Source organism: Balaenoptera musculus, chromosome 16, assembly GCF_009873245.2.
Source record: "Balaenoptera musculus isolate JJ_BM4_2016_0621 chromosome 16, mBalMus1.pri.v3, whole genome shotgun sequence".
Lineage (NCBI taxonomy): Eukaryota > Metazoa > Chordata > Mammalia > Artiodactyla > Balaenopteridae > Balaenoptera > Balaenoptera musculus.
The window spans coordinates 20,024,977-20,037,611 of NC_045800.1; the positions used below are offsets into that span (position 1 = coordinate 20,024,977).

Here is a 12,635-nt window from a genome sequence, read left to right on the forward strand (position 1 = left end):
GGTCTAGGCTCTGACCTGGTATAAAATAAGACTTAGCCTTGCAAAGTAGGTCTAGTCAATATGAATAAGAATCCTGAAAATGTGTGCAGACATTTTGATATTTTATGACAATTCATATAAGAGAAACGAGATCGAGATTCTTTTCTGACATGAACATTGAGGAGACTGAAGATGATGGGAAGATAAAGAGACAACCACCCAAGACTCTAAGCCACAGCTGGAAACTGGTCTTAGTAAAAAGTAAAAGAAAATCTGAAAGAAGACCTAAAAAGGCTAACTGTCCAATTCACGGGAAAAGAGAAAGCATTAAAATAACTCATCGTTTAACTTATGGAGGAAAGTTTATCAAAAACAGCGGGCTGAAAAATACCTTTGTAAGAATAACAGAGAAACAAAACATTTATAAGTCCATATAACAACTCTTCCAAGAAATAAATACTGCCTTCCTTAATATTATCTAATTACAGCCCAAAGAGGAATAGCATCTCTAGAATTTAAAGGGGTTAGAGCTTAATAGGATATAAGGTATTATTACATCTAGTACTACCCTCATTTCTCCATATGAAGAAACAGGTCCCAGGAGAGAATCTGACTTGCCCAAGTCCCTCAATTTATCTTACTCAAGATTTTTCATATTATCTAGAGCAGCATATGATACACAGAATGTAGATCATATGATCTATCAATGTAAGAAAAGATTTAAATATGAACTACATTTTAAAAATTCCTTTAACTAAAGGTTTTGGCAATAAACTAATTTCAAAAGCTACTGTACGTTAAATAAAATGTTAACTTTCATGAAAAAGGAAAATCACCTAATGCCTCAAGCACCAGTTTCTTGATTTTAAGGGGTTTGTAGGTATGCATTCAGGGTTAAAAACACACAAAACAAATTTTCTTGATGTGTGCTTTCATAAGAATTGAGTCATTTATACCATTTTAAAATAATGAGAACACTTCTCTTTTAAGCTTTCATGGCAATTCACTAGAGAGAGTAAATTTTATGACTCAGCTTTTTGTGCTCACTCACACATGCCTGAATGGTCCACTTAAATTGCTTGCTATATTTTAAATTCAGGCCTGGAGTAGGATTCTTGTTTCTCTGAGGCTCACAAAGACTAGACTCACAGCTTAGTTCTACAGTACCTGTTTAGCTGGACTTAAAGCCTACATCAAGTAGTTTACTGTCAAAATAAAAAGCAATCTTCATGGAGCTTAGTAACTTAAGTAGCTCTCCAGAGTTTGGTAAATATTTTGTGTCTACTTTTTATATCTATTGTCAAGGAAGGGTTCTATAGAGTGGTGAAGTATTATTTTACACATCTAAAAGGTACTATGGATACTACAATCCTTCAGGTTCATGGTTACAACTGAGAAGCACAAAGCCCCCTACCATAATTTTCCAAACACACCATTTTCTTAGTCATTCCCAAGTTTGTTTGTTTGTTTGTTTGTGTTTTAAGCATCCTGGAGTCCCATCTTAATCAGGCTGGGGTTTTTTAAAATTCAGGCTCTGAAAATAGCATGGAAAAGGCTTTAAATATACCCCACAGACTTAGAGGAAAATGATGACCCTCCCAAACAAAAGCCATTTCTCTAACTAATGCTTTGCTCACCTTATTTCTCACACACTTGGACTGTTTTCCCTGCTCACCTCCATCCATTCAAATCTTCCACACTTTGTGGTGTGTTCAAAAATCAACTCCTTCCACGATGGCTTCCCAATCTCCTCTATCAGAATTAGCGCCCCCCCCCTTAGTGTTCCCAAAGCACTTTGTCATAGTCTGTGTTGCTTTTGAATTATTTGAGTATGTCTTTCTGCCCCAGTAACTAGGCCAACATCTTTTTCCTTTCTTCACTGTCTACTAACAGTTATACTCAATAAGGGTTTATTAAACTGAGTGAGGTGAGTAGGGCTATTGACTCATAATATCCCATTCTCTAGTCTTAGAGTAAACTAGGGTAGAGAATCTAGAGCAACTCTTGAAAAGTGGGCTAATCATGGTTTGATCAGAATGGCCAGCTACCCAAGATGGTTGAGGTAATGAAAAAGTAATCACAAAAAAGTATGAAGGTATAAAAAGAGCAATTAAAAAAAAACTATACCTACTGCTGTGTTCTGAGACCAGATACAAATGGTGCTACAAAATGTCATCTTAAAATAACCAAAAACTACTTATTCAGTCAATCAGTAAACACTAATACAGCTGTTAGGTAAAGAGTATAAAGAGATATAAAGCACAGATCTAGGTTCTGCCCTTAAAGACTTCCCAGTTTTAACTATTGAGAACTAAAATTCTCTACTAAAATTCTCTATTGACCTCATGGAAAGAAAACTGATCACAAAAACCAGTTTATGACAAATGCCAAATGAAAGATAAATGTAAGATATCCAAGAGTTGCTGAGGATTGCTGATAAACAGAATTATGGATTAAGACAGTAAGGGAAGATTTCAATGAAGAGGTAAGGTCTGAGTTTCACAATGTATAAAATGAGGTGGTTTGAAATAGATGACCTCTGGGCTTACCTTCCAAATCTGAAATTTTATTGTAGTCTTATCACATAATTATATCAATAATAGTGACTTGATATTAACTAACCACCCCCTGAATAGAGTTTTCTTCTTAATCATTATGAAAGTAACAGCTTTTAAAAAGCTGTCAGTCCTCAAGTAAGCAGTATTATCAAATTATTTTAAATATAAATATCCAAAACCAAATGTGATATATCTCACAAGAAGGTTTGGTATTTTGTAAGAGAACTTGAGTTGGAGGCTTTTTTTCTTTATACCAGTTTCTTGGTGTGGCTTCCAAAATTCAAAACAGGCTTTTAAGTGCACACTTTTTCATACCCAAAAGTTGTATTTGAAATCATTTAAATTATTCTTGTCTCTCTGTGGATAGGAAGTGAATAGAGTAAACCTGCAAAAGTTCATCACCACTATTAAAGCACTTTTTTCTTTGTTCTTTTTAACTGTCATGGCTTTTGTACCCAGCAGTTACTGATGATCAAATGTATTCTGAAGCTCGGCCAAAGTTTTTTTTTTTCTTTCTTTTTTTTTTTAGGGCAACACTCAAAACAAAGCAAATATTGGCTTAGTTATGACACTTGTTGTTCTAATACACTAATAGCCTATTGTCCACTGTGGTTGTCTCAACAAGATAATACATTGAAAAACAGCGTTTCCTGATAGGAAGTGAATTCCCACTGTGTGTCACAGGACCCTAGCCAAAAGCGGGGCTCTAAAGGAGAAAAAGCAGTCCCTTCTGAGATTGCATACATAACAGACCAGAGTAATGATTAGACTTTTTCTTCTCTCTTGTTTAAAAAGGCTTTCTGCTTCAGCTCAAACTACAGTCTATTTGACTGATTCTGCTATCATAGGACTGTTTTTCTAAAATGGTTTCAAATGTTTTAGACAAAGTTTGTTCAACATCCTGTAGGCAGCAGTATCCTGCATATTTCTGACTCTGGAGAATTTCCTTAGTCGTAAATGCCACAATGGATAAGGTAACATGACAAAGAAGATATTGGGATGTGTCATAAAGACACAGTGTGACCATTTTCAAGGTTAGTTTCATACAAGCAATTGTTTAAGCCATTATAACATACAAGGTACAATAATTGCAACGGTAGGCAAAAATTGGGGCTCAATTAATCCACACATCACAAATGTGCTTATTTCATTTAGAATTTGATTAGTGAGAAACTGATGTCACTAGCAGATCCAGACACAGAAGAGTAACTGACACTGCCCTAACAAGACATTAGTACCCCTTTTTAAATACTGAAAATGTACTTTTTTTCCATCTATTTTCACAGACTCAAACTTGGAGAACTTTCTCTGCCCAGTTCCAATTACCAGTGGATATTGGAACACTCCAACAATAGAAGAACTAATAAGAACAGTTGTCATTTTGGTACAGTCCAGTGAGACTGTCTCTGTCATCTAGGTTCTCCCACCTTTTAATGCAGTGCTTGCCTCCTAGAAGGTCCTCAACACATTTTGCTAAACTGAACTATGTCAAACAATTGATATGAAAATTGACACAGAATTCTAGCATTATTTGGATAACAAATAATCTCTCAGGGTTTAGGGAAGTATACTTATTCAAGGTACGTCAAGCCTTCTGCTAAGAAGCTAGGGTGTCACCAGCATGAAAACACACAGACTCCCCTACCTCCAGGCCAAGAAAATGTCTTTTTATCTTCCTGTTGTAATTATATAAATCAAACGATGAATTCTTATTCCATTTTGCTTTCAGGACAGCTGTCGTTTGATGGAATTATAAGAATAAAATTGTGAAACAGGTAATGTTAAACATCCTACATGTGATGCAGCAAAAATTCCTGCTTCGGTTACTTTATAACTTTGCTGTGTAACTTGATAACTCTGCTGGCAGGATGGTAGTGCACAGTTCACCTCTAAGGCTGCTTCCTCAGCACCAAGTCAGAAAACTTTAGCTATGTCAAGCAACATCAATTTTAGCATTCAGTGAAACAGAGAGATGGATTAGAGGGCTAGAATGTGAAAACAATTTAAACAAGCGGACTGAAGCCAAGTTTCAAAGCCCTCAGGATTAACTCTGAATGGCTGGATTCATTGAAAATTACAAAGATCCATTTTAAAAACAAACATCACCTCAGAATCTTCTCCTCAAGTATTCAAGCTTGATAAAAAGATTTGCTTTTACTTCTGGAATGGATTTTATACTTTTGAAAGTAATTTTTTAGAAAAGGAGAGTTTATGTAAAATATAGTATACTATTCAACTTCTCTCTCTCTCTCTTTTTTTTTTTCCACATTCTTAAACTTTCAAATAGCTTAGGCCATATGGCAGGTCAAACAAATTACAGACCACACAATATACACAAAAGATGTTTTTAATTTAAATAACAGAAACTTCATACAATTTGGGTTATACAGCTTAAGTCAATATTAAAAAAAATACTATGTAACTATTACAGCTGGAAGGGACATTAAAACTCATCTATTCCAATCTTTCATTTTATACTCAATAGATGGTAAAACTGAGGATCAAGGGGGTTAAGTGACAGGCTCACAACCTCACACTCCAGTTACCAGACTTTGAACCCAATGTTATTTCATTAATCTGCTGAAAAATGACTCCTAGGGCAGTCTTACCCACTCATGAATGGCTGGGACAGTGGGGCCTACTTTTGGTGTTCTAGCCAGAGGAAGTTAAGTTGGTGAGGGGTTTTTCCATTTCCACACAGCACTATCACCCCTTTCCAATAGCACCTAGGTTCTGGGTTCTGTCCCAAAATGGAGGTAGGAGAGAAGGCTGATAGCCTAAGTATATCTGATGGGGAGAAAGGGAACAACTTGGAAATAATCCAGATACCTATCAAAAGATGAATGATTAAATATAGTATACCCATCCATACACTGAAGTACCATACAACCATTAAAAAGAATGAGGCAGATACATAATGGTGTGTGTAGTATAAGTTTATTTGGATTTTTAAAATCCACTCATATTCACAGAAATTTTCTGGAAAAATAGAAAAGAAACTCCCCACTGGAGCACAGCGTTCAAAGATTAGGGTAAGAAAGAGCCGTTTTGTCATATGCCCTTTATATTGTTTCATCTTTTTACTATGTGCATTTTTTAAGTTATAAAATTAATACTTTTTAGAAGTACATTAAAGCAGAGAAGGGAACTTCTCTAGAGCCCTGGGAAAACTCTGAGGAAGACAAAGATGGGGTCTATCAAGGGTAATTTGATACTCTGTATCTAATCTACGTGATACACAGTTTATTTCTCTAGAAAAGACTTCCGAACCCTTTTCATGTCACGTTAGTTTTCACTAATACAGTGTGCATGAATAAAATTTGTATAGCATACTGGAGTAAAGAGGAGGGGGTTTGGGGGCAGCTATATAATAGGGCTAAGTAAAAAAAAACCCACTCCATTTTCTCTATATTACATAATTATTACAAGAAAAAAATAAGATAGAGTATTATTAGATATTAGCTATTGACTATCTACAAAATTTCCCAAATAAAAATCTATCTAGAAAATCTTCTAATTTCAGTATTTAACAGCAAACTAGTTGGCAAGCTTTGCTCTGGAGCAACTATAAAAGTCTAGGAGTAACTATATTCTCCTAGAGTTCAAAGGGACAGTAGAGGTCATCTAGCTCAGTGGATTGAAACACATTTTTTAAAAATAAATCAGAACAGAAAATATAGCAGTGTGTGTTTTGCACTGTTAAGAGAAATTTATTTTAGAGATTAAGTGGTGTGTATGTGGTACATGTATTGGGTCGTGATGCAAAATATATTAAAAAAAAAAAAAAAAGATTGAAAGCCACTTACCCAAGGCTATACAACTAATAATTGTACACTGAGTATAACAGGCAATGTTTACTAAATGTCTACACGACACCTGTGGCAAGAGGTTCACCTAGTTCCTGCTTGAAAATTTATTTTCTTGTTGAGGACATCACTTATATACTAATTCTACTGCTCAGATATTAAACAGTAAATTTCCAAAATTTCTGATATATACAATTTATTTGAAGCAAAGCTTTAGTTTTCATGTCATTTGTAAGAATGACAAATGCCTTGGTGCCTCTTAATTCCCAGCCTAGTGCTTTTTTCTATGATATCAGGCTTTTACTTTATTCTTACATCCTTGTGATGTTAGAAAATAGCTAAACACATTACTACTACCAAAGAGTAGTAATTCAGCCAAGAAGAAGCTGAAGCAAGGAAATCCTAGGAAGTTTAAGTCCAGAAAGGATGACACAATGCCACCCCTGCAAGCTTTACAGAAATCTGCCGTTTTCAACCCGCAGCTTTAGATTTCAACTAAGGCAAATGATTCAACTTGCTTGTACTGAATGGGTGTGTTTGCCCCACAAGGGGACACAATGAACACGCAAGAGAGGAAGACAACAGTACAGACATCACAAAGCACAACCTCACTCCCAACGTGCCCACTTTGATCAGTGCGTAATTAAACACTTCACAGGCATTTAAAACCCAACTACAAAGAGAACTCCAGTATGCGAGAAGAAAGGTTAGACCCATTTGCAAAGAAATATTGCTGAATGTGGACCTCACTGAATAACAATCAATCTCCTATAGTTCAACTTACCGTTCACGTCACAAACTCTAGAAAGAACACAGAGGCACAGACAAGGCACAGAGCAGAACTTTGGGCTGCAGCCTTCCCCAACTCCTCTGACAAATACCCAACAGCAGGAGGACAAAGCATCATTATGACAGAAATAAAGGCTCTTTAGATGCTGCCTTTTCTTAATTCAATGAACCCACTCTTACACACAGAGTTCATGCCACGATGTCTCGAAATACAGTATTGCCAGATTATGCTATTAATGAGTCCAATAAATTCAGTGAAATATTTTTAAGCATTTTTATCTTAAATAACTAGCACATTTGAGAGACTACCAGTATTTTCCTTAAACAGTCAATGTCATCCCCCAAACAATTAAGAACAATTCAGTAAACAGTTCAAGGGGGGTAAAAAGCGAACTAACAGGAAAAAATTTAAGTGAGTGATAAAGCCACAGGCTCCTCCCCAAGAAGAATATTGCACGTTGCTAGCAGCTGGCACAAAATTAACCATCTATCTTATCTATGCTTCCCCCTAAGCTGTGAGCTATCGGTATTACAATAGACAATTTTGTACTTACTTATTAAGAAGAATGGAAGCTGCCGCACATATCTTAAGCTGGTTTTTGTGTGGCAATTCTGATGCAATGCTGCCCTAAAAATGAACTTTGTTTTAAACAGTGAGATATCCACACGGTGCGGTTAGAGCAGGGGTGGAGCCCACTCTGGGGGAAACAACACACCCAGGCCGACTTCAGTGAGAGCAAACGGCACGTTAATGTTGCCACAACGTTTTTCAGTGCCTCAGAGTCAAAATTAATTGGGTTAAACCCTCTTCATAGAAATGGGGGGAAAGTTCAGCTTTCCTGCCATGGAATGAAATATAGACATTTCTTTTTCGTGAGGAAAGTAAAGATAAAATGCAAGGTAGATCACGCAGCTCAGCCAACAAAATGTTAGGTGGAAGTGGACTACTGTAAAGGAAGTCCAACCATGCCAACTGCTAAGTTTAGCAACAGCAGCTTCTGCATATCTCAAGGTGTCAGCAACACTGCTCTAGAACTTGACTTTGGCCTAGATGGCCAAGACAGGGGACCTGAACATTATCAAGCATTACCTATCCTTCTCTACCAATGCTCTAGTTCTCCTGGCAATACAGAAACAATAAAAGCATTTTCTTATCAACTAATTAGCAAGAATTGCCTTCAAAAATAAGGGATTTGACTGATGCTTTAATATTGAAATAAACACATAAAAGGGGAAATCATTTTGATGAAAATCATTAATACGCATACTATGCTTTAAAAAATTTGCAATCACCCACTTTTGCAAATAATTCCATAAGTTTTGATTTTTAATTTTTTTCTGATTTATTTCCAAATAAGATATTCAGGAGGATGTATACGTACTGTCTAAAAATCTTTCATAGCGTTTAAAATTTCAGTTATTGAAACTATTATTAAACATCCGATTATTGTTCAAAATGATTTTAATCAATACTACTTTCTGTATGCACGTTCAGAGACGCACCAACAGTTACTTTTAACTGAACTTCTATAACCCATGAAATAAAAAAATAGGTTTCTCAGTAGAATACCCAAGCATGTAAAAAATAAGCTATATAATCATTTACATAGAATTTAAAACAAACAATGGAAAAAGCTTTGGGAGAAGACCAGGAAAATATTTTTAATGATACATGTTGTCACATTACCCTCTCCAACTGCTACTCCCTCACACTGGAACAATAAATCAGTCTGGAGTATTGAATATTTCAATATTTTGAGAGATGGCCTAGAACACCCTCTTTCAGCATCCTGCGGGTAGGTGCTGACTGATTTCGTCTGTTGTTGGATTATGAGGTCACTCTTGCCATGATAAGTTAACCCGTTCCAAAATCCTCCTTTCATAGTCCAAGTGCCTGATATAATTATTTTTTTCATCCATATATATAATTATGAATTGCCTGCTGCCATCCCTTGCTCTTCCCCACCTAACCCCCAAACTGAACAACTCAAAGGTAGCAGTTGGATATTACATTTGAAGAATCCCATCTTGATACTTTCTGGATTTGCACTGCTGGAAATGTCTGTTTTCAAGTCAAACTTCACTTTCACAGCTGCAAAGGAAATGACAAGAGAAGAAAAACACAGCCAATACATATCAGCAATTAATTCCATCCACAACTGCCCAGCTGTTTGTGCATGGAAGAATCAGTCTGTTTCCTTTTGGGGCTTTCACCACTGAAAATTGATACTGCATATTCAGAGACACAAGCTGTTTGTAACATGTCAGGAATGTGCACAAGATCACACAGAGTTGAAGAGACAAAATGAAATCCAGATCTAGTTTTCTTGGGACTTGCCAGTATTATTTCATAGCTTAAAAAAAAAAGAAAGAAAGAAAGAAAAGAAAAAGAAACCATAAAAACACCTCAATCACAGAGAGAGGAAAATACACACAAAAATATTATCCTGTCTGAATATCACCCTACCAATAAGGAGGAAAATCTGCCAATGACATCAGATTTAGTATCAAGAACAGCCACTCTGATTTATTGGCATAGACAAGGTGTGACACTGCTCGGAATCCACATGCCCCTAGTACACTAAATCCAGCCAATACTTTCTGGACTACACAGCTGCTTGCCCAATGTGTAGTTAGTCCTCAAAACAAAATCCTTATAAACGTGAAAGTTGTTGGGAACCAATGCTTTCACCAGTCATGCAGAAAAGCAAGTTTTTCTTGGTTAGTTCTGACATTATTTGGCACCTACAAATACCTGCCCGTTTCAGGGATTCAGGTAAATTTACAGATCCAATCTTCTAGTGTAACAGTCAAGTAATCAAATTTCTCCTTTCCTCTCCCATTCAGTTTTGTGGGTTTTAAATAAAAATACTCTCTACTGAGTGCCAGAGACTCATGTGCAACTCAAGAGGTATTCTATCCCCTTCTCTCCCTGCACTCCAACTCCAATTTTATCCCAAAATGTCTGTTTCACTTAAGTCTTGTAAAATGTCGTTTTGTTACATTGTATTTTCAAATATACAGTGAGTCAAATAACTTGTGTTTTCAGTACGTAAAATGACTTGTGGTTAATTATTGTCCTGAAAGTTAGAGAAAAGAAAAAGATGACATTTTTAGAACAAAATAATTCAAAACATATTTAAGCTATTTTACTGTTTTTTTTTTATATGACACTAGGTATCCCATGATTGAATTCATTGTTCTAAGCACCTCCCCTCTCCCCTTTTGCTGCACAAGAGTTCACGTACTCCTAATGCCAGTATATTTTCAAGCACAACTTGGATGGCACACTCAATTTGGGCACCACTAGGGGATAGGGCTTAACCAGTGAAAAGAAGAAAAGCTCTCTGCTCCAAGTATGAGAGAGACATTCTGTAATCTTCAGAATGAAGATGCTCTCAAGTGCCAGAACTCAAACCAGCACAATGAGAAGCTGTCTCCAACTAAAGTGCTGTGAAAGCACGAAGTGTGATTTGTTAAAGAAATAGAAGGCATCTCAAACAAGTGGTAGACTGAAAACAAAGCACAAAACCAAAAAAGGGTTTTTTCCTTAACAAACACCATCTGATCGAGGATATATCTGGGGTAGGAAAGGGGAGGAGAAGAAAAGTTTAACCTTTGGCTGATGGTGACACTAACTTATAGAAATATGGTATAACTATTAGTGACTCAAACAGCCACAGAGACGAGCTTTGCTTGGCAAACTTCAGCTCTGTGGGACACAGACTAGTTTGAAATGTCTAAGGGAAGGAACTTCCCCACCTACAAGGTTGGCTGAGGAAAGAAAAGGTCTCTCTGAGCTGTTGAAATCAGGTCACTTAAACTCATGATAGTCTAACTAGAGCCTTGGGTAGCATTAACAAAGACCATTCAGGAGAGGAGGCTGGAGATACGAAATTGTCAGCTCATATTTAAAGTGATTTTTTTTCCCTCAACAATTTATTATGATAATATTTAATACTAATATATATGGATTTACTATTTTATTCTTAAACATTTTACATATACAGCAAATTTGAAAGAATTTTACAGTAAGCACCATGTATGCACTAGCTAGATTCTATCAGTAACACTGTACTATACTTATTTTATCACATATCTCTTCAACTACCCATTCATCTTACCATCCATTAATCTATCTCACCTTTCATGCATTTAAAGTAAATTACAAGCATTAGTATACTTCCCCCAAATACTTCAGCACACATATCATTACCTAGAGTTCAGTATTTGCTTATCGCTTTTTTCTTTTGATGTAAAATGTACATACAATGAAATACAGAAATCTAAGTGTACACTTGTATAACCCCAACTCCTGTCAAGATATAGAACATTACCTTCACCCCAGAAAAGTTCTCTCATGCCTCTTCCCAGGCAATCCCCTTCTCCCACATTCCCAGAGGCAATCACTATTTTGATTTTAAAAGTGATTTTAAACAACTCCAAGTAGTCATGCCTTCGCAACCTGTGCATCAGAACATTCTCCACTACGTCACATAACTTATACTTGGCTGAACAAAATGATCAGATATGAACCAAATAGATGGAAGGAGCCAAAGAAGAAATCATAAAGTTAAAAGGAAGTGTAGACTCATCTGCTCCAATTACTCAATTTCTTAGGTGAAGGAAACAAAACTTACAAAGTTTTGGCTGCCTGTACCAGTCATCCAACTACTCAGTAATTTATTGGGTGGACCTAGTCTAAGGCTCTTAGGCAGCAGCCCTACACTTCATTTTAGGGTGAAGAGAACAAACTTTGGAGATAATGCTGGTTCAGAGGAAGAGCTCAACCACTTACAGGCTATACATCTTAAACAAGTTTTTTGGTTTTGTTTTTTTTAAACTCCTTTGAGTCTCAGTTTTCTCATCTGCAAAACAAGGAAAATCTTAATTCATAAAGTTTTATGGATTAAAAGAGATAACATTTGTAAAGTGCCCGGCATATTGTAAGTGATCAAAGGAAGGAAACACAGGAAGTGGAGGGAAGATTGACAACACGAAGCACAGTTCAAGAATATGCACTTTCACATATTGCTTCTAAGTCCTTGTGCTACCCTGACATTTGCTCTCATTTTGCATATATATGCAAAGAAAATAACAGCACTGAGGCAAGCTGTTTTTCACATCTAAAAAAAAAACAAAGGCTACTCCTTTTCTGTTTGCCTTTATGACAGAACTGGAGTGGTGGGGGGAGAGACGCACAGACTTTTGACTTCATGGTGACTATATGTACCTTATATCCTTACCTGTCTTTGCATAAACAGCTCCCTTTGCCTGGACTGATCTTCCTTTTATCCACCAAATGAGACGGTCCAGTTAAAATCTAACCTACTTTCCTGATTTACTCAGAACAAATTTAAAGCTCCTTCATCTGTGTTTCCATAATGCTTTAAATAACAGCATTACAGAACTCCTCATCCCAGCAGGCTGCTTCCATGTGTTTCCCCTACTTGAATGGGAGCGCCTCTGTATCCCAAAGTCTAGCACAGAGCTTAGCACACTG

The 12,635-nt window shown here is 36.4% G+C and overlaps 1 protein-coding gene across 6 annotated transcripts in view; it reads right to left on the reverse strand.

Annotated features, from left to right (window-relative positions):
- Nucleotides 1-12,635, reverse strand: part of ADD3 (adducin 3) — a 128,764-nt gene that overhangs the window by 46,626 nt on the left and 69,503 nt on the right. The window contains exon 1 of one of the 6 annotated variants that reach the window (XM_036828728.1): nucleotides 7,687-7,733. The exons of 4 other annotated variants lie outside the window; for them this stretch is intronic. The gene's annotated coding sequence lies outside the window, so the exon portion shown is untranslated. Of the gene's footprint in view, nucleotides 1-7,686; nucleotides 7,734-12,635 lie in introns of those variants that run through there. One more of the 6 variants, XM_036828725.1, reaches the window with a different exon arrangement.